Below are 27,041 nucleotides of genomic sequence, written 5' to 3'. Positions count from 1 at the left end.
CTTTGCCAAGCCCCAGTACTCAGAGCTCCTGATTACCGCCAACACTTCATTGTGCAGACAGACGCTTCCAATGTAGGGATAGGTGCCGTACTCAGTCAACTGGATGGGAAAGGTAGGGAGCACCCCGTTTGCTACATCAGCCGCAAGCTGAAGGATCCTGAAACAAGGTGGGCAACAATCGAAAGAGAATGCTTTGCTATCGTGTGGGCTCTGAAGAAGTTTAGGCCGTACTTGTATGGTTCTACTTTTGTTATTCAGACTGACCACCAACCCTTGAGATGGTTAATGCAAATGAAAGGGGAAAACCCAAAACTACTGAGATGGTCGATCTGCCTGCAAGGGTTCGATTTCACCATTGAGCACAGGTCAGGGTGTCACCACCAAAATGCTGATGGTCTCTCTAGGATGTATATCATCGACTAGAGGTATGAGATTCATCCAGGAGTGGATTAAATCCTCCTGTCCCTTAGTCTGGGGGGGGCGAGTGTTAGGGAGAATTCTCTGTTTAGGCTGAATTTCCTAACCTAGTGAGTCCCCCAGCAGCTTTGCTGGATTTCTGGAGTTTGTTTTTTCCATCCTGCCAAGAGTGTGACCCTTTTCCTCTCACTCTTGGACATGTATGTGTGGAATTCCTTTGAATTGTCAATGTGTTCGATGGGCTATGGGGTCTTTTACTCCATAGGGTCTCATAAGTTTTTCTATGTGTGTCACCCCGCACCTTACGTGTCGTGACACGGGGGCACCCTAGCTGGTCCCCCCACCATAGACTCCATACCCGGGGACTGACTACCGTCTCCCCGGGCATGTAAAGTCACCATTGGCTTTACTAGACCTAAATTTGCTAACAGAACTAGTACCAACCATCTTATTGTGGACGTGCTAGTAGGGGTATTTCGATTACTCCTGGATCTGTTACTCGAGGGGGCACTGTCCCGTCCCTCCTCGTCGAGTTTTGGCTGGTGGCAGTGGAAACTACTTGTTATGTTCGACCCCGAGCATAACCCTATGGGATCCGTCCCATTGTTGAAGATTAATACTGTTTTTCGTTAATCTCCAACGTACCACCGATCTACTTATCTTAAATAGGTTTATCGAGTGGTATTTTCTGCCAGAACTCGGGTTGTAAAATGGCGTCTGTGTTTTTCTCTGTGACTCCTAAACCAAAGGTTGAGCCCTTTGTTCCACTTTTGGCGGGCCTCTGGACAGAGACCCTCCAAAGTGGTGCCATTCTGTCTGGGTTACCTCAGGGGTGTGGGAGGGGGTTTAGACACCCTGGACCGAGTTGCCTTGCCAACTCAGGTCGCACTCTGAAGTGATTGGCCCAGGTGGTGAGCCTTCCCGCTCACCACTTAGCATGTGTTGATTGACAAGCTAGGCTGAATGAATGGGGGACGTCTGCATAAAAGCAGGGCTTTGGGACTGGATCTTCAGGAAGTCGCCACTGGACCTAAAGAATCCGACGAGGGTAACGCTGAGTCGACCCGCACGACAACACCTCCGGTGAATCCCTGCGGAATCGTCTCACAATCTCCCGACGACAGAAGAGATCTCCCTGCCGGAGAGTCTCTTTCCCTGGCTGTTGGGGACAACCAGTCTTCTTCTTCTTTGTGCTTTTTGGTCGCCCAGGACGCAGTGGTCGAATTGCCCGTGCAGAGCACCCGGCAACCGGATAGCCACTACTCCTGCCCCGTGATCGAAAGGTGGTGCCTTGTGACGAAGCACTCCGCGGCTGGTTTCTTCCCTGGTGGTGCACCGGACATCTTCTCTTCGACGACGAGAGCATCTCTTCTCTTGGCCAAGACCCATCGTGCATCCACCACCAGGAACAACTGCCCCCGTCGGAGCTGTCTTCCACAACAAGGTACCGTAACCGCCTGGCTTCCCTTTTCGATCGGTTCGTGTGAGGTATCTGATTCCTCTCCGTTCCGTTGGGTTGCCTCCAAGCTTTATTCACTCTTTGTTCTGAACTGGTTCAACCTGTCGCTAACCAATTTGCTAAACAAGACTTGAGTGCATCATCCGTAGAGACTTTCCAGGACATCGTGCCTTGCCTCTCACCGAGTGGGCCTGGCCGCCGAACTGTATGATCTAGTGTGATTAATGCCTTCTTGCCTTGCATTTTTACCCGCTTCAGTACGAACCGTGTTGACTTCATTACCTGCCTTTCTCTTCTCTCCCTTCCTCACTAAATATTCGAGTGTCATCTGGGTTGAGGTATACACCTCTGTCTGAAAATAAGTGGTGCCGTAGAACCTAGAGTTGTCGATATTGTGTTTCGGGGGATTGAGCTTTATTCCATTCTGCAGAGTAATTGTATTTTGATTTGTTTGCCGTGGTTCACTTTAGTATTTTTCGTAGACGTTCTGTTATTAATAAATAACTTACTATCTTTATACTAAAGCCTGGTTGCGTGTTTACTCGTTTTGCTGCGAAGGATTACCCTATCTTGTATACTCCCTATACTGACCAACTTTTCTTGAGAGAAGTCTGACTGCTCAGCCACAGCTACCAATTGAATCTGTGTGGTACAGACTGCTACCAAGTGGGTTCATCGCAACACCTGTAGTCCTAAATCTTTTGCAGTGGTCCCAGAGGGAACTGCACAGGTTTCCGCCTAACAATTATAGAGCTCTTAACGCAGTCACCACGACTGATGCCCATCCTTTGCCAAGAACAGATGAGTTGGTGGATAAACTTGGCGCGGCCAAGTTCCTCAGCACATTTGACTTGACGTCAGGCTATTGGCAAATAGCCCTGACCAACCATGCCAAGGAGAAAACTGCATTTTCTACCCCCGTTGGTTTATACCAGTTTACGGTAATGCCTTTCGGACTAAAAAATGCACCTGCTACGTTTCAACGGATGGTAAACCAGGTTCTAACCGGGATGGAGGACTTCTGCATGGCATACTTGGATGACATAGCAGTGTTCAGCAATTCCTGGGACGAACATGTAACCCACCTGAGAGATGTTTTGCAGGCTCTTGGACGAGCCAATCTGACCATAAAGGCGAGTAAATGCCAAATTGGACAGAGTAAGGTAGTCTACCTTGGGCATGAGGTAGGCGGTGGAGAAATAAGGCCTTTGCTCAGTAAGATTGAAGCTGTGCAAAATTGGACAACACCGACTACTCAGACTCAGGTGAGAGCCTTCCTAGGCCTCACCGGGTATTACAGGAATTTCATAGAGAACTATGGGACCATAGATTCTCCACTGAATGTCATCTCCTCGCCCAAATTCCCTAAAAAGGTTAAATGGAACGAGGAGTGCAATCAGGCTTTTGAAAACCTGAAAAAGGCTCTTTGCCAAGCCCCAGTACTCAGAGCTCCTGATTACCGCCAACACTTCATTGTGCAGACAGACGCTTCCAATGTAGGGATAGGTGCCGTACTCAGTCAACTGGATGGGAAAGGTAGGGAGCACCCCGTTTGCTACATCAGCCGCAAGCTGAAGGATCCTGAAACAAGGTGGGCAACAATCGAAAGAGAATGCTTTGCTATCGTGTGGGCTCTGAAGAAGTTTAGGCCGTACTTGTATGGTTCTACTTTTGTTATTCAGACTGACCACCAACCCTTGAGATGGTTAATGCAAATGAAAGGGGAAAACCCAAAACTACTGAGAGGGTCGATCTGCCTGCAAGGGTTCGATTTCACCATTGAGCACAGGTCAGGGTGTCACCACCAAAATGCTGATGGTCTCTCTAGGATGTATATCATCGACTAGAGGTATGAGATTCATCCAGGAGTGGATTAAATCCTCCTGTCCCTTAGTCTGGGGGTGGCGAGTGTTAGGGAGAAATCTCTGTTTAGGCTGAATTTCCTAACCTAGTGAGTCCCCCAGCAGCTTTGCTGGATTTCTGGAGTTTGTTTTTTCCATCCTGCCAAGAGTGTGACCCTTTTACTCTCACTCTTGGACATGTATGTGTGGAATTCCTTTGAATTGTCAATGTGTTCGATGGGCTATGGGGTCTTTTACTCCATAGGGTCTCATAAGTTTTTCTATGTGTGTCACCCCGCACCTTACGTGTCGTGACACGGGGGCACCCTAGCTGGTCCCCCCACCATAGACTCCATACCCGGGGACTGACTACCGTCTCCCCGGGCATGTAAAGTCACCATTGGCTTTACTAGACCTAAATTTGCTAACAGAACTAGTACCAACCATCTTATTGTGGACGTGCTAGTAGGGGTAATTCGATTACTCCTGGATCTGTTACTCGAGGGGGCACTGTCCCGTCCCTCCTCGTCGAGTTTTGGCTGGTGGCAGTGGAAACTACTTGTTATGTTCGACCCCGGGCATAACCCTATGGGATCCGTCCCATTGTTGAAGATTAATACTGTTTTTCGTTAATCTCCAACGTACCACCGATCTACTTATCTTAAATAGGTTTATCGAGTGGTATTTTCTGCCAGAACTCGGGTTGTAAAATGGCGTCTGTGTTTTTCTCTGTGACTCCTAAACCAAAGGTTGAGCCCTTTGTTCCACTTTTGGCGGGCCTCTGGACAGAGACCCTCCAAAGTGGTGCCATTCTGTCTGGGTTACCTCAGGGGTGTGGGAGGGGGTTTAGACACCCTGGACCGAGTTGCCTTGCCAACTCAGGTCGCACTCTGAAGTGATTGGCCCAGGTGGTGAGCCTTCCCGCTCACCACTTAGCATGTGTTGATTGACAAGCTAGGCTGAATGAATGGGGGACGTCTGCATAAAAGCAGGGCTTTGGGACTGGATCTTCAGGAAGTCGCCACTGGACCTAAAGAATCCGACGAGGGTAACGCTGAGTCGACCTGCACGACAACACCTCCGCTGAAGCCCTGCGGAATCGTCTCACAATCTCCCGACGACAGAAGAGATCTCCCTGCCGGAGAGTCTCTTTCCCTGGCTGGTGGGAACAACCAGTCTTCTTCTTCTTTGTGCTTTTTGGTCGCCCAGGACGCAGTGGTCGAATTGCCCGTGCAGAGCACCCGGCAACCGGATAGCCACTACTCCTGCACCGTGATCGAAAGGTGGTGCCTTGTGACGAAGCACTCCGCGGCTGGTTTCTTCCCTGGTGGTGCACCCGACATCTTCTCTTCGACAACGAGAGCATCTCTTCTCTTGGCCAAGACCCGTCGTGCATCCACCACCAGGAACAACTGCCCCCGTCGGAGCTGTCTTCCACAACAAGGTACCGTAACCGCCTGGCTTCCCTTTTCGATCGGTTCGTGTGAGGTATCTGATTCCTCTCCGTTCCGTTGGGTTGCCTCCAAGCTTTATTCACTCTTTGTTCTGAACTGGTTCAACCTGTCACAAACCAATTTGCTAAACAAGACTTGAGTGCATCATCCGTAGAGACTTTCCAGGACATCGTGCCTTGCCTCTCACCGAGTGGGCCTGGCCGCCGAACTGTATGATCTAGTGTGATTAATGCCTTCTTGCCTTGCATTTTTACCCGCTTCAGTACGAACCGTGTTGACTTCATTACCTGCCTTTCTCTTCTCTCCCTTCCTCACTAAATATTCGAGTGTCATCTGGGTTGAGGTATACACCTCTGTCTGAAAATAAGTGGTGCCGTAGAACCTAGAGTTGTCGATATTGTGTTTCGGGGGATTGAGCTTTATTCCATTCTGCAGAGTAATTGTATTTTGATTTGTTTGCCGTGGTTCACTTTAGTATTTTTCGTAGACGTTCTGTTATTAATAAATAACTTACTATCTTTATACTAAAGCCTGGTTGCGTGTTTACTCGTTTTGCTGCGAAGGATTACCCTATCTTGTATACTCCCTATACTGACCAACTTTTCTTGAGAGAAGTCTGACTGCTCAGCCACAGCTACCAATTGAATCTGTGTGGTACAGACTGCTACCAAGTGGGTTCATCGCAACACCTGTGGTCCTAAATCTTTTGCAGTGGTCCCAGAGGGAACTGCACAGGTTTCCGCCTAACAAGGAGGAAGAACTCACTCTGCATGAGGCTCTCGTTGCGGAGTTCATACCACCTGAATTGGTCGAAGGAGTGGGAGAGAAGCTGGACTTTGATGCCCAGTCCAGTGAGTGTTGATGCGTGTTTGTTGAGGACGTGTGTGTTTCAATTGTGGGATATGTTGTGCATGATTGCTGCTACATGTGACGTGTGCATGTTTCTGATGTGTAAGTAATGCAATGCTACCGTCATGCATGTCTCCTCTGCCTGCATGCGGGACTCCATGTAGGCATGCTCCCTTGCCCCTCCTCCTCCACTCTGCACCCCAGTTCCACCTTTGCACTCGTCTGCTTCAATCTTGCCAATGTGTACTTTCTTGTTCATGTGTCCTGTGTAGAATCTGCCAGACATATGCCGTGTGGTACAGCCTTAGTACTCGATGCAGGGTATCTCACTTGTACTGTGCATGGGTCAGATGTCCCGCAGGGACATGAGTGCCCATTCATGCTCCATGTGCATTGCACGCAGCCCCTATTTGTCCTTGATTGAATGATCACTGTAATATAAGTCCTTGGTTACATACATTGCCTGCCATCTCATCAGTCTTCCCATGTCAACTGTGGCTCAGTCCTGCGTTGCACACATGTTTAGGCTCTGACAATCTGTGTGGCTCACAGGCCTCAGCCTGTTCAATGGCCAATGACTTTGTCCAACTCTTGTTGTGTCTTCTTCACACGTGGGCGGCCTCCGGAGTTTCCATCATGTGTCCTGCCCACTGTCCCAGCATCATTTGCAGTGTTGTAATTTGAATCACATTAAGCTGTTGATGCCAGTTAACACTGCCTGTCAATACACAGGTGTATGGTCAGCCTTTTGATACCATGCTAGGCATCCCTGCTTTGGTACTGGGGTGGAGGGGTGCTTGGCTTCTAGACATGGTACACATTGAATGCACAATGCACGTGATGTCTGAATTTGACATTGCACTGCCTTCACATTTCCTGGCACACACCATGTAGTGCTTGTACATGTAAGTAGTGAGTGGCGTACACATTTTCTGCACTGCATAGACCCACTTCCATGGAAACTGCCACCTTTCAACAGGTCTGATCACAAAAGCTATTCAAAGTAGACCCAGCATGCATGCCAGGTCATATGTTGTGTGTCACATGTCTGCCGGATGCCTTTGCTGTCGGTGTGTGTCGTGTGCTTCTGACATGTGTATTGACCTTTTTCTCTCTATTTTTCAGGTGATGACGCAATGGAGGCAGAGGATGGTGTTGTCATGCCAGACACAGGGTTGGTAACGCCACATCAACCCGGCACTAGTGGGGGTCGTGGGGTGGTAGGCCACGAAAACCCCCAAGTGCTGCCGTCCATCTTGTCTCTGGCTGCCTCTGAGTCCAGCCTTGATGACGACTCTGACGTCCATGTTGAGTTGGATGAGCATCAAGTCCATGTGTCAGGGGTGAGTGATTCTGATGTGGACACTCCTCTGTCTGCGACACCTGCACTGAGGGATCAGACAGTCTTGGTTCCTCCGCCCGTGGTGGATCGGGACGCAGGGTCACCCTCCACACCAGTCACTGATGTGCCTGGGACATCACGTCGACGGGGGCATGTAGTCGTGCAGCCGCAGGTGGTGCCAACACAGTGAGGACCCCCGGTCCTTGGGTCCCGCAGGGGTCAAGCCCGGCAACGCGGTCGCCACGCGCAACCGCTGTATACTGAGCGGGAGCAAGACATGACTGCCAATTCTGAACGGCAGGGGGCAGCAATGGAGAACATCGCTGAGAGCATGGGGCGTGTGGCCCGATCTGTGCTCCCCACTGCTAGGCAGGTGCCTCTCCAGCAGCAGGCGGCACGGTCCACGGCCCGCTCGCTCAGGCTGGGCATGGCAGCCTCAGACAGGGCACGCCAGGCTGAAATGTCGTCTCAGCGTCAAGCAATTGCTGCTCACGCAGAGGCGCACATGGATGCCCTGAGGGAGGAGTATGCTTCCCTCAGATCCACTCTGGGTGTCCTTATGATGTCCCAGAGGCAGCAGGCAGAGGAGAGGTTTGCACAGCTTGAGCGTACCATCTCGGCTGAGCTACAGGCTTGCCGGGAGGTGCAGCGGTTGTCCAGCCAAGCCTTACAGGAGGAACTCTGTGTTACACATGCTACCTTGCAAGAGGAAGCACGTGTATCACGGGAGGTTCTGCATGCAGACCTACGTCACATCGCCACACAGAACCAAGCTCACCCGTCCGGCAGACTTGCTGCCGACGAGGGGCAAGTTGCGGCTAGGCGTGGCCAGGCTACTGTGCCACGTCCTCCTTTCCAGGATGAGCCAGACTCGGACGACCATCTTTCTCCCACATAGGTCGTGCTGTGCAGGCGTTGAGCCCATGGAGGATTTTTTTTTGGCTCAGCATCATCGCATGTGGATGTTGAGCAGCACCCTGTACCTCCCCCCTCCTGGGTGCCTCCCCTCCCCCCCGGGTCGTATGTGGCCATTTTTGATTTTTCTTTTAGTTTAGTTAGTTAAGTTTCTGTTTGATAGTTAGTTTAAATAGGTAATGTAGGTTTTCCATAGTTAGTGTAATTAGTTAATAGTTGATTTAGTTTAAAATTGCTAGTCTATTGTGCTTTCATGTGATGGTGCGGTGCTTTGTGGCTTTTGAAGGCATCCACTGTCTGTTCCAGCTGGGCCCTTCATGGTTGTCTTGTGTATGTGTTTGCTGCTTGGGTTCCTTGACTCACATATGCCACTCCTGCCTCCCTTATCCATGGGCTCGCAAGGATGGTTTGGTGTTAGAGCATTTTACACAAGGGCTTTGGACTGTCATATCTGTGGCATGTCTGGTGCTGTGTGACTTGTGTTGACACCCCTAGTGGGGATGATTTAGGTGTCATTGTCCACTGTTCAGCTTTTGCTAGATGGGGTGTGTCATGATTAATGTGGACATTGATTGCTATGCATTGTGTAGTATGTTTCATATCTTTCCTGTACATGTGCTTGTTGCAATTCATGCTGTAGATAGTGTTCCACACTTTGGAGGTGAAAGACGGACTGATGGTGTGATTTGTGATGTGACTCTCTGACATGGTCAAGTAATGATATGCCTGATGAGACACACACAGATGACTTTGAAGCATTAATCATGTGTTTCATGCCCTTTCTGCAGGGGGATGAGCCTCCAGAGCACCTTTGCCAGCAGACATGGCCCATTGGACGACGGAATTCTGGACTTTGTTGGTGCCCACATGCACATGTGTGCAGAAGCAGAGGCACAGTGATTGCAGACCCACATCCTAGAACTGCTGACATGTTCCAATGAACTCCAGGCAAGGTGATCATCACAGGGGGGGCCACAACACAGCAAAGTTTGCACCAGGCGAGTTGCACATGCAGGCTTAGTCACAGCACTGAGGGTGAGCTTAGACGAATATTGGTGTTGAAGCACACAATGCAGCTCAGATGTGTTTGTGGACTGATGGCTGCTGATAGTAGGGTTGTCTGGGACACATGCAGGGGCAGTGGCACATACCCTCCGGTACACCAAGGTCCATTGAGCCACTTGTATCAACCGTGTAGCCTTCCGAGACATGGAAAGGGGCAGCTCACAGGGACATACAGCAAGGGACATACTCGGGTGGAGTGCATGTCTTTTCCACGTACTTCATGATAAATGCACTGCCAACTTTGTTTCGGTCATGGTGGTACGCAACTTGCTCTGTAGTCATGGCTTGCTATATGGGTCTGTCTGCTTACCCAGAGAACATTGCATGTTGTGTGAATTGCGACACATTGGTGTTCCATTTGCCACGCACCCAGCAGCGGCTGCCTTACTGCATTGACTGTGTATGACCCGTCACAGGGGTGATGTTATATATGGGTACGAAGCATCAACCACAGATTGTCTGTTTGTAGAGTAGTCTGTTGCTATGGGGCATGTTTGGTGTTGTGTTTTTGTGCAATTGGCACGTACAGGTTTTTGACTGTGTCTCTCTTTGCAGAATTGCAGTGCTCCTGTAACCGGACCTGAGAGTGCGCAGGCAGGAGGCCAGCACTCAAAACCAGAGCTAAGTGTCTTGTTGTTTTTCTTACGAACTGCTCTGCATAGGCTTGCTGGGGAGTGTACTGATGCATGGATGTATGTGTGGTTCAATTTGGTATGTTTTTTTTTCCCTAATCACCCGTGATCCTATGCAATTTTGAAGCCTGTACCCTCTACCCGGTGTTCCTGCTTCCCGTGCCTATCCAAGCAACGTTCCTTGACCCTCTTTCCCTACTGGGGTTGCGGATGCCTGTGTAAGCCCCGAACTTGCAGGCGCCAAAACCCTAGAGGGGGTGGTTGGTTCGTACCACTCCTGAGCCTGGACTACAGAAGGCCATGACAATGATGTCCAAGTTTGTTTGGATTGTGTATGTGTTCATGCAGGTTGTACATTTTCGTGCATTCCCTAGTTTCATGTGTCATTCCTCCTCCCCTCTTCTGCCGCTCATTCCAGTCATCCAGTGTGTCAACACCTGTCCCGACTGCATATCCCTGAACCTCCTTCCCCACCAGGGTCTCAGGGGCCTGTGTGAGTTTGACCTTGCAGGCACCCGGGACATGGTGGGGGTGGTTGTTTCGTGACACTCCCGCGCCTGTACAGGGGACCTGTGACAGTACACATCCATTCATGGTGCATCATCCTATGTCATGTACCACACTTGTCTGACATCCTGTCGTGACATTGTTTTGCTGTGCTACATTGGTTGTTGCATCATTGTGGTAGTACTTGGCCTTTGTGAGGTACTGCTACGTCAAGTCATCTACTGGAGGGTGTTCGGGTTCGTTTTTATGCCTTGGATTTTGTGATTTTGGAAATGAGTGTGGATTCTGAGGGTTCAGGCATCTTTTCACACACAAGGTGGGAGATGGTGACGAAGGGTAAAGGTGATCCTGTGGCCAGGTGGAATTGAGGTTTGGAGGCTCCATGACCCAGGTGCAGTTGTTCAGTGGGTCATGGTCATTTGTGAGGGAGGGGGGGTTGTTGTTGATAGTTGCCTTGCCCTGCAGTGTGATGGGAACTCTGACATAGTAATGGTGGTATCCTATGTACATGTTGTGTTCTGCTGATCAATGCCTGTTCATGTGTTGTGTTTTCCTTTCAGGTGCGAGGGGATAGTTGTGGTTTGACATGCTGGGGTGTACACATGGTGGATGTTCACATGTGATGTGTAGGGAACACTGATGGTCACTTGAGTGCACATGCATATGTGGAGTGCATGTCCTTGCAGAACCACACACTTGCACTCTGATGCACTACATGTACTCCCACCCTTGCATATCCACGTGTACACTGTTTGCCTTCTGGTGCCCACTGTGTCCCGGCAGCACATGTTCTGTGACCGATCATGGATCCAGTACATGCCTAATTTGATGTTTGATGTGGTCTGTCACTTAGATGTGATGCTCAGGGTGTGCATCACACACAATGGCTGTTCACTGTGCTGTGCGCTGAGCAGTGTGATGCAGGAGTAGGACACTGCACACATGAGGTGCAGTGTTGATTTTGCAATGCATAATGTGCATGTAGACAGGCATTCATTGTGATGTTACGTCTACGACTGTTGTAATGCATTTGGAAATGACTTATTTTGGGTGGGAGGTTGTTGGTCTGTCATTTCATCTGATTCCGGGTCAGGCAGAAGTGTCCGATGCCACTGTGCATTTAGGACATGGCAATGTGTACCTTATCGTTACTGCATTGGTGTATGGGTATTGCGTGCCATGTCATGTTGATGTTTGGGAGGGTTTGAGTGACATGACAGTGATGGCCATGGCCTGGTTTGCAGGTGTGTGTGATGCACACCTTGCATGTCCGTGTCATCCGCTTCTCAGAGCAACTAGCTGGGGGTAGATTTCTCTCCGCAGCAGGGCCCTCCCCCTGGAACAGACTTCCGGCCTGACTTGAACTTGAGGGGAATCATCTCCAGTTCTGGAAGCACCTCAAGACCTTCCTCTTTGCTTCTGCTTACTGTCTGCCTCTCCCTTGCAGAATTCTCCACTGGAACTGCACAGGAGCTGCAACTGGGCCACTCTCACCGACCTCGGTCCCTGGCCCAGCCACTCTCCACTTGCACTGCCTCCCTGGCAACCCCTGCACTGCAGTACTGTCTCTCTATCCCTACAGCCCTCCCTTCCCAGCACTTGTCTGCACTTACCTTTGTAGTTGCCACCAGGCGACCTATGTACTATTTTTTTGGGCTACTTCCCCTGTACTGGACTCCCCCCCACCCTTCCCCTTGCACTTTTCCCATTCCTCCTACCCCTGCACTTGCACGATCCCAATGACACCTGGCCTAGTAGTACCGTTCTCTGTGTTCCCTTGTTCCCCCCTCCCTGCCTCATTGCGCCTGGGAATACTTGTGTATGGCCCATATCATGTCATATTTCATATGTGTGCCTTTTGGTCACACAGGATAGCTTGTGTTTAAGTAGCTAGGGATGCAGACGATGTGGCACTTCCATGGCAACTTTCTCAGGGTGGTAGGGTTGTGACAGTTAACTGTCTCATTGTCATCATCGATTGTCACCTGGTATGTGCCAGGCCTGTGTGCACTCCGCAGGGGTGGGAGTTTAGGTGAAAAATGTGGCCACAAGCTGGGTCCGGGCTTCCTCGCCACGTGCCCTGTCCCCTCCCATGGGCAGCGCCTGTGCCTGTGGTTGGGGATGTGGGGGCACCACCATGTCCACCGGGACGCCCTGCCGTGTTGCAGCATTGTGCAGGACACATGCTGCCACAATGATCCTGCACACTACTGGTGGTGCATAGAGTAGTTGCCCACCAGAGCGGTCAAGGGAGCGGAAACGTGACTTGAGCACTCCGAATGTGCGCTCCACTATGCCCCTGGTTGCAATATGGGCGGGGTGGTATCTTACCTGGGGTGGTGTGGTGGGGTTCCAGATTGGCGTCATCATGTGGTTGCTCAGAGGGTAGGCACTGTCCCCTGGGGAGGTGATAATAGTTGAGATTATTAGGGTTTGGATATTTGTCTGTGTGTGACTTGCATGCATGTGCAAGGGCATTTGTACTGACCTAGGAGCCATGTGTCGCCATGCTGCCCAGCTTCCAGGGCCCAGCTCAGGGCGGACATTCTGTATATGAAACTGTCATGGGTGGAGCCAGGGTAGTTTGCATAGACAGAGGTGATGATTCCCTTTGCATCACATACCACCTGTACATTGATGGAATGCCAGTGCTTGCGGTTTCGGTAGATGTGCTCAATGGCCCTAGGTGGACGTAGGGCCACATGGGTGCAATCTATGGCACCGAGATCTTTGGGGAAGTGTGCCACCCTGAAAAAATCCAGGACAACGGCCTGCCTTTCTGCGGGTGTTCTGGGCATGTATATGTGCCTGCGGACTGAGGTGTGCGCTGTCATGATTGCCAGTACCTGGTGTAGGCAGCGTGACTGCGTGGCCTGTGAGACCCCCCACACTATGGCAGTGGTCCGCTGAAATGACCCAGTGGCCAAAAAATGCAGGACATTGAGCAGCTTCTCCAAGGGGCTCAATGCTTGGGAGCAAAGGTTGGGGGATGTGAGGTCATCTTCCCACTCCCTGACCAGGTCTAGGATGATATGGGGTGGAAACCTATACCTGCCATAGACCTGGTCGTCAGGCATCCCAAAAAGGCTTGTCCGTGGTGTGAAAATGCGTGCCCTGGCTATTCTCCTCCTCCTGCGGTGTCCCACGATCAGTGCAGTGACAAATGGGGCATTCATCGTAGCTGTATATACGCGTTTGTTGTTTGCGTGCACTTTTATGCTGTGCGCGGGGACGCTTCCGCCTGCCTTCGTGTGGCAGACACGTTGACGCCTGTGCACGTCTTTTGCCGTGCGCGGGTTTCCCGTATTCGGATACGGTCCGAGTGTCATCGCGTGTGATCGGAGGGGAGTGAGCGTACACGCAACTGGCCTGGGTACGTGTGTTTCGGGGTGCGCGGGAAGTTCCACACGCGATTAGCCTGGGTACGTGTGTTCCAGGGTGCCGGGAACTTTCACACACGATTGGTGGAAATCCACGTGTGTTCTGTCATCACGTGCAATGAGGGAAACACCTGCGCGCGTCACATCGCAGACACGCTCACGCGCTAAGGGCCTTTGGTCCAATGAAATCGCATATGCGTGCTGCCGTGCATACGCGCTAAGGGCCTTTCCTCGAATTACATGCTGACGTGCAGATTTTTCACGTGCCAAATCACTCCGTATCAAGCTGGCCACGCATAAGCACACGGAAGACCACGCTCCTGCCCAGAAGGCCGAACTACTGCCCCCCAGAGCCCCAAGCACGCTCCGACCTGCCATCTGCTGCTGCCTGACTGCCTGCTGCCCACGTGCACTGCCATTTGCTGCCTGCACATCAGCCAGGGGTGCTGTTGCTGTGACCACCCCTGCTGGAACCGAAGACTCCCGACTGGGATTCCATCGCTCCACAGCCCAGCCCCAGGACCCAGTTGCCCACCCACTCCTGCCTCTGGGGTTGTCATGTCGGGGCAAACACCATCTGTGAGCACTGACAACCCCCGGCAAGAGAGGCAGAGGGGCACCAGCTTCAGTGCCACCGAAGTTGGTGTCCTGGTGGAGCAAGTCCTGGGGCAGTATGATGCCCTCTTCGGAAGTTCCCGCGCCGACAAGGAAGGATGGACTCGGATCTGGACTGACATCGTGACTGCCATCAACGCGGAGGGGGTGGCAGTCCGCGACTTACAACATGTTAGGAAGCGCTGGGAGGACTTCAGGTCCAGGACCCTGAACAAGGCCCAGCGCCTCTTGAAGGCAGCGGATGCCAAGGGGCGCCGGGGCCACTTGTCGGAGAACAGATGAGGGTCCTAGAACGCATATCCCCAGCGCTCCACGTCCAGGTCCTTGAGAAGCAGACCCGTCTGGAGTCGAGCGGTGAGTGTACATGCATCCTGATTGTGAGCAGTGCGTGTGGTGATTATTCAGTAGTGTGCAGGTTGCACATCTGTTTGTATGGGGTCGAGTATGGGTGGGGGTGTACAGGGCCATGGGGCTGACACATGGAGGGCTGTAATGTGTGAGACATGGATGGTGCTTGTGTGTGTAGGCTTGCATGCCAAATGCAGTTGTGTGGGCACACATGTTTGGATGAATGTGTATGTAAGTAGACATGTCCGTGATGTCACGCATGTATGTTGTTTTCGGCTGCATGTATCAGCACTGTGTACATGTGCATGTGTGTGTATTTGACAAGGGTGCAACAGTGATGCAACATGGATGCATGTGACAGCGGTATGTGGAAGCCTGATTGGCAGATGTGACATGGATGCCCATCTGAACAGTGCGACACTTGGCAGAGGTGTACACATGCATGCAAGTGTGGTGGTGTGTGTACATGTGTGGTGCACTTCCTGTGTTGCATGTGATGTCTGGCTCACCTTTGGCTGCTCATGCTGTTGTATGTGTATGGATGGTGGTGGCAGTTGCGATATGGCTGTGGTATGGCTCATGTGTGCGAGTTGTAATGACATGTGTGTTGGGGATTGTGATGACATGTCTGAGGTTTGCCAATGCCACTCATGTACAACTGTCATGTGTGTATGTGTCCATTGTACAGTGCCCTGATGCCTGTGTTTTGTTTCTCCCTGTCTGCAGCGTCAACTGATAAAGAGGGCGGAGAAGGTGCTGTGGAGCACAGCGGCGGGGATCCGACCGCCAGCCGGAGACGCAAGGCCCGGCTCCCCTCCCAGGTTGTCATCTCGTCCAGGAGTGAGGAGTCCGGTGCCGCGTCCCAGGCCGCAGCTGCCGGGGGGAGGTCCAAGAGGCGGAGGTTGGAGTTGGACTCCTCGGCAGCAGAAGGGGCAGCTGGGACCCCACAGGCCGCCACGGAGGTGCCTGTGTGCAATCCTGTCCCCGATCCTGTCCCTGCATCATCTTGCACCAGCAGGGATGCCTACGTCCAGACCCGTTTTCAGGCAGGGGATGAGCTCACGTCAACTGGCCTTCCTCTGCCTGCGGACGTGGCTATCCAGGTCCGGGTTGAGCCTGTCCTGGATGGTGTGGCGTTGCATCAACGGGCCATGCGAGGTGACCTGCAGTCTTTTCATGGAGATACTGCACGTCATCTCGAATGGCTCGTAGACCACGTCAGCCTGCTGGGACAGGTCACCCAGGCCGGATTCCTCCGTCTGATGGGGCTTGTGCCGACCCCCTCCTCAACTGGACCCCCTACGCGCCAGTCGTCCTCTGTGCCATCTTCCCACCCATCAGTCACCTGGGTGCCCTGTGGAGCTGCCTCTGACGGTGCGGCCAGACTGGTGGAGGAGGCATCCCTGGCACAGTCGGGAGTCCGACGTCCAGCAGGGGTGGCCACATCTACGACTGCACCCCAGCCGGCGGAGGATGTGCAGGCAGCAGGAGGGAGTGCACGGGCAGAGGCACAGCAGCAGCAGCAACGTGGTGGGAGCCATGAAGGCTCGGGGCCTTCGACATCGGAGGGGCAGGCATCGGCCGGAGGGCAGGAGGACCCAGGACAGAGAGTGTCTTCCGTGTGGCAGCGGTTGGGCAACGTCATAGATGCGGAGCGGCAGCGGGCGGAAGAGGCACGGCTCACAATGGTCAGGGTGGAGAACTCCATGCGGAGGGCCCTGAGGCGGGCCGAGTGCCTCGAGGCAATCCGCAGGGGTTTGGAGGTGGAGACATCGAAGGCCCTGCGGACCCTCGGGGCCATGGAGGAGGACCGCCTCCGGGGCATTGAGGAGGAGTTCGATGATGCCCTGGCCCGGAACATCCACAAGTGAGCCGTGAAACTAGCCCGCTGCCCTTGTACATAGTTTCTAGGTAGTGTTAGGTATCATTTTAGTTTTTATTTTATTTGGACCTTTCGGACATTGGCAACATTTTTATATATAGTTTATTTTATTAGTTAGTGTAGTTAGATAGGTTTCCTTTATTTTGTTGGGATAATGGACCCTGGATTGTTCCCATGTACATAGTTGACAGTTGGATTGTATTTTTTTTTCTATTTTTAACCATGGAGCAATGGCTTTCTTTTTTATTTCCCATTGGATTTTGTTTTGTGGACATTGACTTTGGACATTACTTTGGATTTTTCTTTTTGGTTTTGCTTTTTTTGACGGACATGCTTCTTTTCATTTTTGTACATTCACGTTTCTGTTTCTTCATGTTTTATTCTATTGATGTTTCCTTTAATACAAATTATTTTTGGTGAACTTCAATGTGTGGTATCTCATTGGTTTCATGCATTTCATGATATGTGTTTTGAGATTCACTGACACCCATTGGGTGTATGTGAGGGAAATGTGTTTGTTTCGGAACTTGCAATTGGTGTTCTGTGATGTAATTGCAAATTATGAGTGGGTGGATGCAATACTCTGGTGGGTGTTTTGCATTTGGAGGCTGACCATAGGGACCAGGGATCTAGATTGTGATGACATGTTGGCTGGGGAACAAGAGTTGCACTTGGGTGGAGGCCTTCTGGCAGGTGCCACACAGTGCTGGGGGGTGGGGGTGGTTGGGAACATGAGTTGGACATGGGTGGGGGCCTGCTGGCAGGTGCCCCTGGTGACTGGGGGGTGGGGGTGGTTGGAGACATGGGTGGGGGCCTGGTGGAGGCTGCCCCTGCACTGCTGGGGGGTGGGGGTGGTGGGGAACATGAGTTGGACATGGGTGGGGGCCTGCTGGCAGGTGCCCCACAGTCCTGGGGGGTGGGGGTGGTGTGAGACATGGGTGGGGGCCTGGTGGAGGCTGCCCCTGCACTGCTGGGGGGTGGGGGTGGTGGGAGACATGGGTGTGGGCCTGGTGGAGGCTGCCCCTGGTGACTGGGGGGGTGGGGGTGGTGGGAGACATGGGTGGGGGCCTGGTGGAGGCTGCCCCTGGTGGCTGGGGGGTGGGAGTGGTGGGGAACATGAGTTGGACATTGGTGGGGGCCTGCTGGCAGGTGCCCCACAGTGCTGGGGGTTGGGGGTGGTGGGGAACATGGTTGGACATGGGTGGGGGCCTGCTGGCAGGTGACCCACAGTGCTGGGGGGTGGGGGTGGTGGGAGACATTGGTGGGGGCCTGGTGGAGGCTGCCCCTGGTGGCTGGGGGGTGGGGGTGGTGTGAGACATGGGTGGGGGCCTGGTGGAGGCTGCCCCTGCACTGCTGGGGGGTGGGGGCGGTGTGAGACATGGGTGGGGGCCTGCTGGACGCTGCCCCTGCACTGCTGGGGGGTGGGGGTGGTGGGAGACATGGGAGGGGGCCTGGTGGTGGCTGCCCCTGGTGGCTGGGGGGTGGGGGTGGTGGGGAACATGAGTTGGACATGGGTGGGGGCCTGCTGGCAGGTGCCCCACAGTGCTGGGGGGTGTGGGTGGTGGGGAACATGAGTTGGACATGGGTGGGGGCCTGCTGGCAGGTGCCCCTGGTGACTGGGGGGTGGGGGTGGTGGGAGACATGGGTGGGGGCCTGGTGGAGGCTGCCCCTGGTGACTGGGGGGGTGAGGGTGGTGGGAGACATGGATGGGGGCCTGGTGGAGGGTGCCCCTGGTGGCTGGGGGGTGGGGGCGGTGGGGAACATGAGTTGGACATGGGTGGGGGCCTGCTGGCAGGTGCCCCACAGTGCTGGGGGGTGTGGGTGGTGGGGAACATGAGTTGGACATGGGTGGGGGCCTGCTGGCAGGTGCCCATGGTGACTGGGGGGTGGGGGTGGTGGGAGACATGGGTGGGGGCCTGATGGAGGCTGCCCCTGCACTGCTTGGTTGTGGGGGTGGTGGGGAACATGAGTTGGACATGGGTGGGGCCCTGCTGGCAGGTGCCCCACAGTGCTGGGGGGTGGGGCTGGTGTGAGACATGGGTGGGGGCCTGGTGGAGGCTGCCCCTGCACTGCTGGGGGGTGGGGGTGGTGGGGAACATGAGTTGGACATGGGTGGGGGCCTGCTGGCAGGTGCCCCACAGTGCTGGTTGGTGGGGGTGGTGGGGAACATGAGTTGGACATGGGTGGGGGCCTGCTGGCAGGTGCCCCTGGTGACTGGGGGGTGGGGGTGGTGGGAGACATGAGTGGGGGCCTGGTGGAGGCTGCCCCTGGTGACTGGGGGGCTGGGGGTGGTGGGAGACATGGGTGGGGGCCTGGTGGAGGCTGCCCCTGCACTGCTGGGGGGTGGGGATGGTGGGAGACATGGGTGGGGGCCTGGTGGAGGCTGCCCTTGCACTGCTGGGGTGTGGGTGTGGTGGGAGACATGGGTGGGGCCTGCTGGCAGGTGCCCCACAGTGCTGGGGGGTGGGGGTGCTGGGGAACATGAGTTGGACATGGGTGGGGTCCTGCTGGCAGGTGCCCCACAGTGCTGGAGGGTGGGGGTGGTGGGGAACATGGTTGGACATGGGTGGGGGCCTGCTGGCAGGTGACCCACAGTGCTGGGGGGTGGGGGTGGTGGGAGACATGGGTGGGGGCCTGCTGGCAGGTGCCCCTGCACTGCTGGGGGGTGGGGGTGGTGGGAGACATGGGTGGGGCCTGCTGGCAGGTGCCCCACAGTGCTGGGGGGTGGGGGTGGTGGGGAACATGAGTTGGACATGGGTGGGGGCCTGCTGGCAGGTGCCCCACAGTGCTGGGGGGTGGGGGTGGTGGGGAACATGGTTGGACATGGATGGGGGCCTGCTGGCAGGTGACCCACAGTGCTGGGGAGTGGGGGTGGTGGGAGACATGGGTGGGGGCCTGCTGGCAGGTGCCCCACTGTGCTGGGGGGTGGGGGTGGTGGGGAACATGGTTGGACATGGGTGGGGGCCTGCTGGCAGGTGACCCACAGTGCTGGGGGGTGGGGGTGGTGGGAGACATGGGTGGGGGCCTGGTGGAGGCTGCCCCTGGTGGCTGGGGGTGGGGGTGGTGTGAGACATGAGTGGGGGCCTGGTGGAGGATGCCCCTGCACTGCTGGGGGGTGGGGGAGTGTGAGACATGGGTGGGGGCCTGGTGGAGGCTGCCACTGCACTGCTGGGTGGTGGGGGTGGTGTGAGACATGGGTGGGGGCCTGGTGGTGGCTGCCCCTGCACTGCTGGGGGGGTGGGGGGGTGGGAGACATGGGTGGGGGCCTGGTGGAGGCTGCCCCTGGTGGCTGGGGAGTGGGGGTGGTGGGGAACATGAGTTGGACATGGGTGGGGGCCTGCTGGCAGGTGCCCCACAGTGCTGGGGGTGGGGGTGGTGGGAAACATGTGTTGGACATGGGTGGGGGCCTGCTGGCAGGTGCCCCTGGTGACTGGGGGGTGGGGGTGGTGGGAGACATGAGTGGGGGCCTGGTGGAGGCTGCCCCTGGTGGCTAGGGGATGGGGGTGGTGGTAGAAATGGGTGGGGGCCTGGTGGAGGCTGCCCCTGGTGACTGGGGGGCTGGGGGTGGTGGGAGACATGGGTGGGGGCCTGGTGGAGGCTGCCCCTGCACTGCTGGGGGGTGGGGATGGTGGGAGACATGGGTGGAGGCCTGGTGGAGGCTGCCCCTGCACTGCTGGGGGGTGGGGGTGGTGGGAGACATGGGTGGGGGCCTGGTGGAGGCTGCCCCTGCACTGCTGGGGGGTGGGGGTGGTGGGAGACATGGGTGGGGGCCTGGTGGAGGCTGCCCCTGGTGACTGCGGGGGTGGGGGTGGTGGGAGACATGGGTGGGGGCCTGGTGGAGAGTGCCCCTGGTGGCTGGGGGTGCAGGGGGACATGCGTTGGTGGGCAGTAGTGCAAGTTGACATGTGGGTTGGCTGGTGGGCATGGCCATGGTGGATGGGGTGCCTGCATGACATGTGCTGGGTAGGCCCCTGTGGTGTGAGCCACCTGCAGGGGCCGTGGAGGGTGTAGAGGGAACACCTGGGAGGACCCACACGTGCAATTCACGTGTGCTGCTCCCCGCACACCCCTGTAATACACGTACCCTGATGATATCGCGTGTGGAACTTCCCGCGCACCCCTGTAATACATGTACCCTGATGGAATTGCGCGTGGAACTTCCCGCGCACCCCTGGAATACACGTACCCTGCTGATGTTGCGGGGGAAGTATCCCACGCAACATCATCAGGGTACGTGAAATACACGTACCCTGATGAGATCGCGTGTGTGACTTCCCGCACACCCCAGAAATACACGTACCCCGCTCAATCGCGTGTGTAACTTCCCGCGCACCCCCGAAATACACGTACCCCGCTCAATCGTGTGTGTAACTACCCGCGCACCCCCGATATACACGTACCCCGCTCAATCGCGTGTGTAACTTCCCGCGCACCCCCGAAATACACGTACCCCGCTCAATCGCGTGTTTCACTTCCCGCACGCCCCCGAAATACACGTACCCCGCTCGATCGCATGTGTTGCTTCCCACGCACCCCCGCAATACACGTGCCCCGCTCGCACAGGCCCAATTGCTGTATGTTGCCACTTTTGTGATGCGCTGGGACTCTACCTCCTGCCTTCATGTGGCGGACGTGTTTCAGCTTGTGCGTGTCTTTGGCTGTGCGTGGCTTTGCCCTATTCGATTCCATGAATACGTGTGGTTCGAGTGCGTGTGGGCTTTCCGTCTGCTTCCCTGCAGTACATCCCCAGTTACGCCCTTATTTTTGCGCGTTGTTCCCCATTCCGCGCGTTATGCCCCGTGTCCCGCCCACTTTCTGGTGTATGGCCGAGGTTGTGCGCTTTCACTGTGCGCGTCGCGCACGCCTTTCGGGATGTTGCAGTGACTTGTGCGCCATGCACGGGTTTGGCGCACATCCCGAGGTGAACACGCGCAGGGACTTCCATGAATCGCACGCGTGCGCGTGCGCCTGTTTCTTTGCGCTTGCGCCTGCTTGCGCCTGCTTGCGCAACGATTTTCGGCGCACGTTTTTTCCATGAATCGGCCCCTTAGTGTTGGATGTATTCATAAAGTCAATTGCCTCCTCATCTACTTCTACCACAATTGTTAGAGCATTGTAGGCATCACAGAGCTTTTGTTGAGCAAGCACTGTACAAGGTGGTGGTGCCTTCTGGGCTATAGCACTTGGTGATGGATCTACATGTTTGTGTGAACGACTGTTTAGTATATCCGCGTGCATCGTTTGAATTTCTCCATTTGTGCATGCGGTTTCCAAAACCAAATCTGAAATTTCATGGGGAATTTGGATAGTGGTTGTGCTTTCATTCTGCGTGACAATAGGTGTGGACAAATTTGCCTTTGTAGGTGCTGCAACGGAAGGCGACATAATAAAGGACATAATAGTTGTCACATTTTTAAGCCAGATGCTCATGGCTGAATGCAAACTCTCTTTTGTGGTGTTAATCACTGAAAACGTGGCTTCAGCTGGCGTTGCACTATCCGTCGTCTCTGTATTAGATGGCAGTAACTTTGTCTCATTAACACAAAAATAACGAATGTCTGCCGATAAGGACACAGCACGTTGCAATTTCTTGTGGCTTTGCAATTTTACAACTGGTATGCCTTCGATTTTTTTAAGTTGCATAGAGGATTGCTTTAGCAGTACGCTATTTTCATGCTGGTTGGGCATGCATGATTTTAAAGAGTACATATTTGTAGACATTGTGATGATAAATTAATAGACAAAAAAATAAATATAATTAGATAAGATGACAGAAAAATGACTGGAGCAGGCTCCTCACAGCCGCCTCACCTTTAGGGCTACTACCACAACCACCCGCTTTCCATCTAGACAGCGGCAAATGCACTATACAAATGCAGTTTTCCAAATGTGTGTGAAAATGTGCGGGATTGATGGTTTTAGAGGGAATGCTGGGCTGGGAGGCGGGGCAAGCACTGGCAAAACAAACTGAAAAAAAAAGGTGACAATAAAGTTCAGTAACTGCTAACCATCACGTTCAAATCGTGTTCTCCACAGGCAATTAGTCCATACCACGTCAATCACAGTCACAGGAAAAAACAGATCATCTGTAGCATTTCATCTGCGTAGGATGCAGGAAAGCCAGTCAGCAGCAAATCCACTTCACAAATGCACTTTTCCAAATGCGTGCACAAATGCACATGATTGATGGTTTTAGAGGGAATGCTGGGTTGGGAGGCGGTGTGTGCACACGTCAATCATAGTCACTGGAACAAACAGATCAGCTGTAGCAGTTTCAGCCGCGTAGCGCAGCAGGACAGCCAGACAGCAGCAAATCCACTTTACAAATGCACTTTTCCAAATGCACGCATTCTTCAAATCAATCACCGTAAAATGTTGCGCTTCTACTAGTATACTGCATACTATCATTGCTGGATTAGGAAGTGAAGGAAACTATGCCTCTACAATCTGGTTAATCGGTCTCATATCTTGTATAAATCTCCACAACCCTCCCTTTGAGTTTTTCAAAGGGTACACCGCAGTATTACACAATGATTCTGATGGTACCAGAATGCCTTTTTCATTAGTGCTGAAATAGTGTCAAAAATGCCCTCATCTGCCTCTCGAGACATGGGGTACTGTCTTGCTCGAGGTAAAATCCCTCCTGGTTTCAGCTTTATTTTAACCTCCCCTAGTTCCCTCAATAGGCTTACATCATAAGGGCCTGTAGTCCATAAAGCGCTTGGTACTTTCTCCAAGTCTTAGTCAAAAATGCTGGGCACTGCTGCATTATTGCCATGCGCGGTGGGATCTCCCTTTTCTCGATTCTAATCCAATACGTAATGCTCATAAAGAACACTACTTCATCATCTGATTGATCATCTTCAAACATGTCATCATCAGTGACGTCAGTCAATCTGCACCCTTTGCCAATGGCAATCACTGTTCTCCATGGCCTACCCTCATCATCCGTTCCTTCAAGCACTACATCTAACTCTAGGGGGATGGTCTGTCCGCCCTCTTCTTCCATAGGTATCTGTGGTCTAAAAAGAAATTCATCAGGTGTCCTCATAGTCTTTCCCACTAAGCCAGGTAGCCATGTTAACAGAATGCTCACCCCATAAAGGAAAACTTCTTGTTCTATAGGCACACCTCGCAGAGATATTTGCCCTGTAAATGCCAATATAAATTTGCCCACATTCATATAGTGTATTCCAGGAGTGGAGCACACTCTACCTTTGTCAGTAAAAGAAATTGTCATGTTAAATTTTTGTCATTACGTCTCTTCAGTTATTTATTTATTGAATGTGTTGGCAACGCCCAGACCCGGAGGTATCACAGTGCTAAAAGTACAAGTTAACATAGAATACAGTTACAGGAATAATGGCAATAGTGCTTATGTTGTATCAAGGTCAAACGTCAGTTTCATAGCAGGTAAGGCAAAACATTATAAATATTTATTAAATAGAAAGGTTTTTTCTTTCTTGCGGAAGATAGCCTAGGCAGGTTCATCTTGTATGAGCTGGGGCAGTGTGTTCCAGAGTATGGGAGCAATGGGGGTGAAACAGGAGCCCCCAGGTCTTTGTCTGGTAAATCTGGGAATGCTCAGGCAGAAGTTGTGGAGGAACGGAGATTGTGCAGATTGTGTTTCTTGGTGATACTTTTAGTGAGATAAGAGGGGCAGTGTTATGTAGGCACTGATGAGTGATGGCTAGGAGTTTGAACTCAATGCAGGATTTTATGGGGACCCAATGAGCCTCTCGTATAATGTGAGAGATGTGGTTGGAGCATTTCAAGACTCCTCTGAAGGAGTTGCTTTGGAGCAGTTGGAGTTTGTGGAGATTTTTATTTGAGGTCCCAGCTAGAATGGCATTGCAATAGTCTAGTTTACTCCCTATGATAGGACCTGAGGAATTTCCTGGAAAGGTTGATGAGTTTAGTAGAGTAGGTTGTGGAAAAGGCAGTAGCAGTGATGTGTTTTTGCATGTTCAGTTCTGCATCCAAGTAAACGCCTGGCGTTTTTATGTGTTTGGAACGGGAATGGTGGTGCCATCTATGCAAAAGGAGGCAAATGCAGGGCTGAGAAGCTTGAGGCAATGTGGGGATCCAATGATGAGTTCTGTTTTTCCATCATTCAAACAAAAAAGTGAGTGGCCATCAATGCTTCTAAGATGCTGAAGACATGGTTGATGAGTGTACAGTCAGTGTCATGGTTGCCGGAGAGTTTGAGGAAGACCTGTGTGTTATCTGCAAAATTGGTGTAGGGTATGTTGAGGCTGTTGAGTTTGTCAAATAGTAGTTTGGTATACATGTTGTAGAGGGTGGGGGATAGGCAAGAGCCCTGTGGGACACCATATGATACAGGTATGTGGTCAGCTGACTCGGGGCCTGCCGGAAAGAAAGGATTGGATCCAGAGGGTGGCTTCAGGGACAAAGTGGAAAGTGATGGTGAGGTGTTTCCAGAGGATCTTGCGATCAACTAGGTCGAAGGCTGCTAAGAGATTTAACAAAAGAAGAATGGCAAGCTCACTATTGTCCCTGATGAGGTCAAGCTGGAACTTGAGATCAGGGAGGGCAGTTACAGTACTGTGTCTAAATATAAAGCCACATTGGTGGGTGACCAGTAAGTTGTGACTTTCAAGGTGTAGTTGCAGTTGTGAATATGCTGTGTGGTCAAGGAGGTAGGGGCCTGTGGTGATGGGGCGATAGTTAGTGGGGATGGAGGGCTCTAAAGTGTTTTTGTTTCAGGAGGGGGTTGACCCAAGCTACTTTCATAGTGGAAGTAATTGAGTTGGTCTTGAATGTTGCATTGATGAAGGTTGCTATAATGGGGGGGCAGGGGTTCAGCACACATTTTAACAATTTGGGCTGGGCAAGTATCACCAGCACAATTTGAGGCTTTTAGGTGCTGGATGGTAGTACAGACTTCTCACAAGGAGACGGCAGAGAAGTTGAATAGATGGGGTGGGCTTGTAGTGGTGGGAGGTGGCAGTGGAAGGAATGTTTTTTTGTTGATTGCTTTGTCCCTTAATGTCTGTGTTTTGTTTTGGGTTCACGGGTGGATTGTATGAGAGTGCACCAAGCTTTGTTTTTAGACAGATTTGGGGGGGGGGGAGGGTGCTAGGGATTCTGTAGAGTTCTCTAAGGATTCTGAAGAGTTCTTTCGTATTGGAGCTAACGTTGGAGAACCTAGTATTGACGATGTTCGTATTAGTGTTGATAAGAGCTGATTTTTAGGAATTTGCCGTGAATTGGAAGGCTGCTTTGTTGGTTTTGTTTTTTTTTTCTCCAGAGGTGTTCAAGGGCTCATTCATTTTTTTCGGTGGGAGGCAAGATCATCAGAGAACCAGTTTTGGGTATTGTGTTTTTTGTAGGAGGTGCTTTTGAGGGAAGTGTGTTTGTGTTATGTTTCGAGAAGTGCAGATTTGTAAGATGTGAGAATGGCTTCTGGTGTGGAGTTTTCAGGAGGCGGGATGAGGTATTATAGGATGGAGGGGTCTAAAAGCTAGACAATAAGCTTGTGGGTGTGTCTGACAGTGATGCAAGGGTGTTGGCTGATGCTAGGGGTGTTTTTGTTGGACGTGGTGAAGGTGAAAGTGATTAGTGAGTGATCTCACCAGGGAAGGGGGAGATCGGGGGATACTTGGAGTGGAATGTTGCAAGGTAATATCCGGTCAAGCGTTCTACCTTTTTCATGAGTAGGATGGAGTACTAACTGGGAGAGTTTCATCACATCCGAGGTGGTAGTGGGGGTGTATGCCTTGAGGTTGGAGGGGACGTTAAAACATATGGGCCTCATTACGAGTATGCAGGTAGCCATGCCACTTTTAGCGTCATGGCTACCCCCATACTGGGTACCGGATCCGGGTTCCTGGAATAGGGAAATGCTGGGCCATTCCGACCTTGGAGGGCCTAGTAATTCCATATACCTGGAACCCAGACCCGGTACATCCCCATTCCCATTTGAGCCCTTATAGGGCTCAAATGGGAATGGGGAGGATGCTAACAACGGGCCTGTTAATGACGGGTCCATTGTTAGCATCCTGGTCTGCCAGCGGTTCCCGCTAAGGATGCCTGATTCTCTCTTCTCCCTATACGATCGTCCTTTAGGGTGCTCTGGATATGCTATAGGATCTGGTGTCCTATCCTAAGATTGCTCTAGATCAGACCATCTTACTTCCTTGTCTGCCTGCAGGCCACTCTCAAGGGCACATGCACCTCCTCCTCCACTGAAGGATTCTCTCTCTTCATCTGACATATCTAGTCCCCAACTAGTGTGACTCACATACTCTTCACCCTTATCTAAGGTCAGTCTACTTAAAGACAAGGCTCTATGCTCAAAACTGAATGGATTAT

This window comes from Ambystoma mexicanum, chromosome 4q (assembly GCF_040938575.1).
Source record: "Ambystoma mexicanum isolate Mex_15411 chromosome 4q, UKY_AmexF1_1, whole genome shotgun sequence".
NCBI classification, from domain to species: Eukaryota; Metazoa; Chordata; class Amphibia; order Caudata; family Ambystomatidae; genus Ambystoma; species Ambystoma mexicanum.
Note: the sequence above shows the minus strand (reverse complement) of the source record.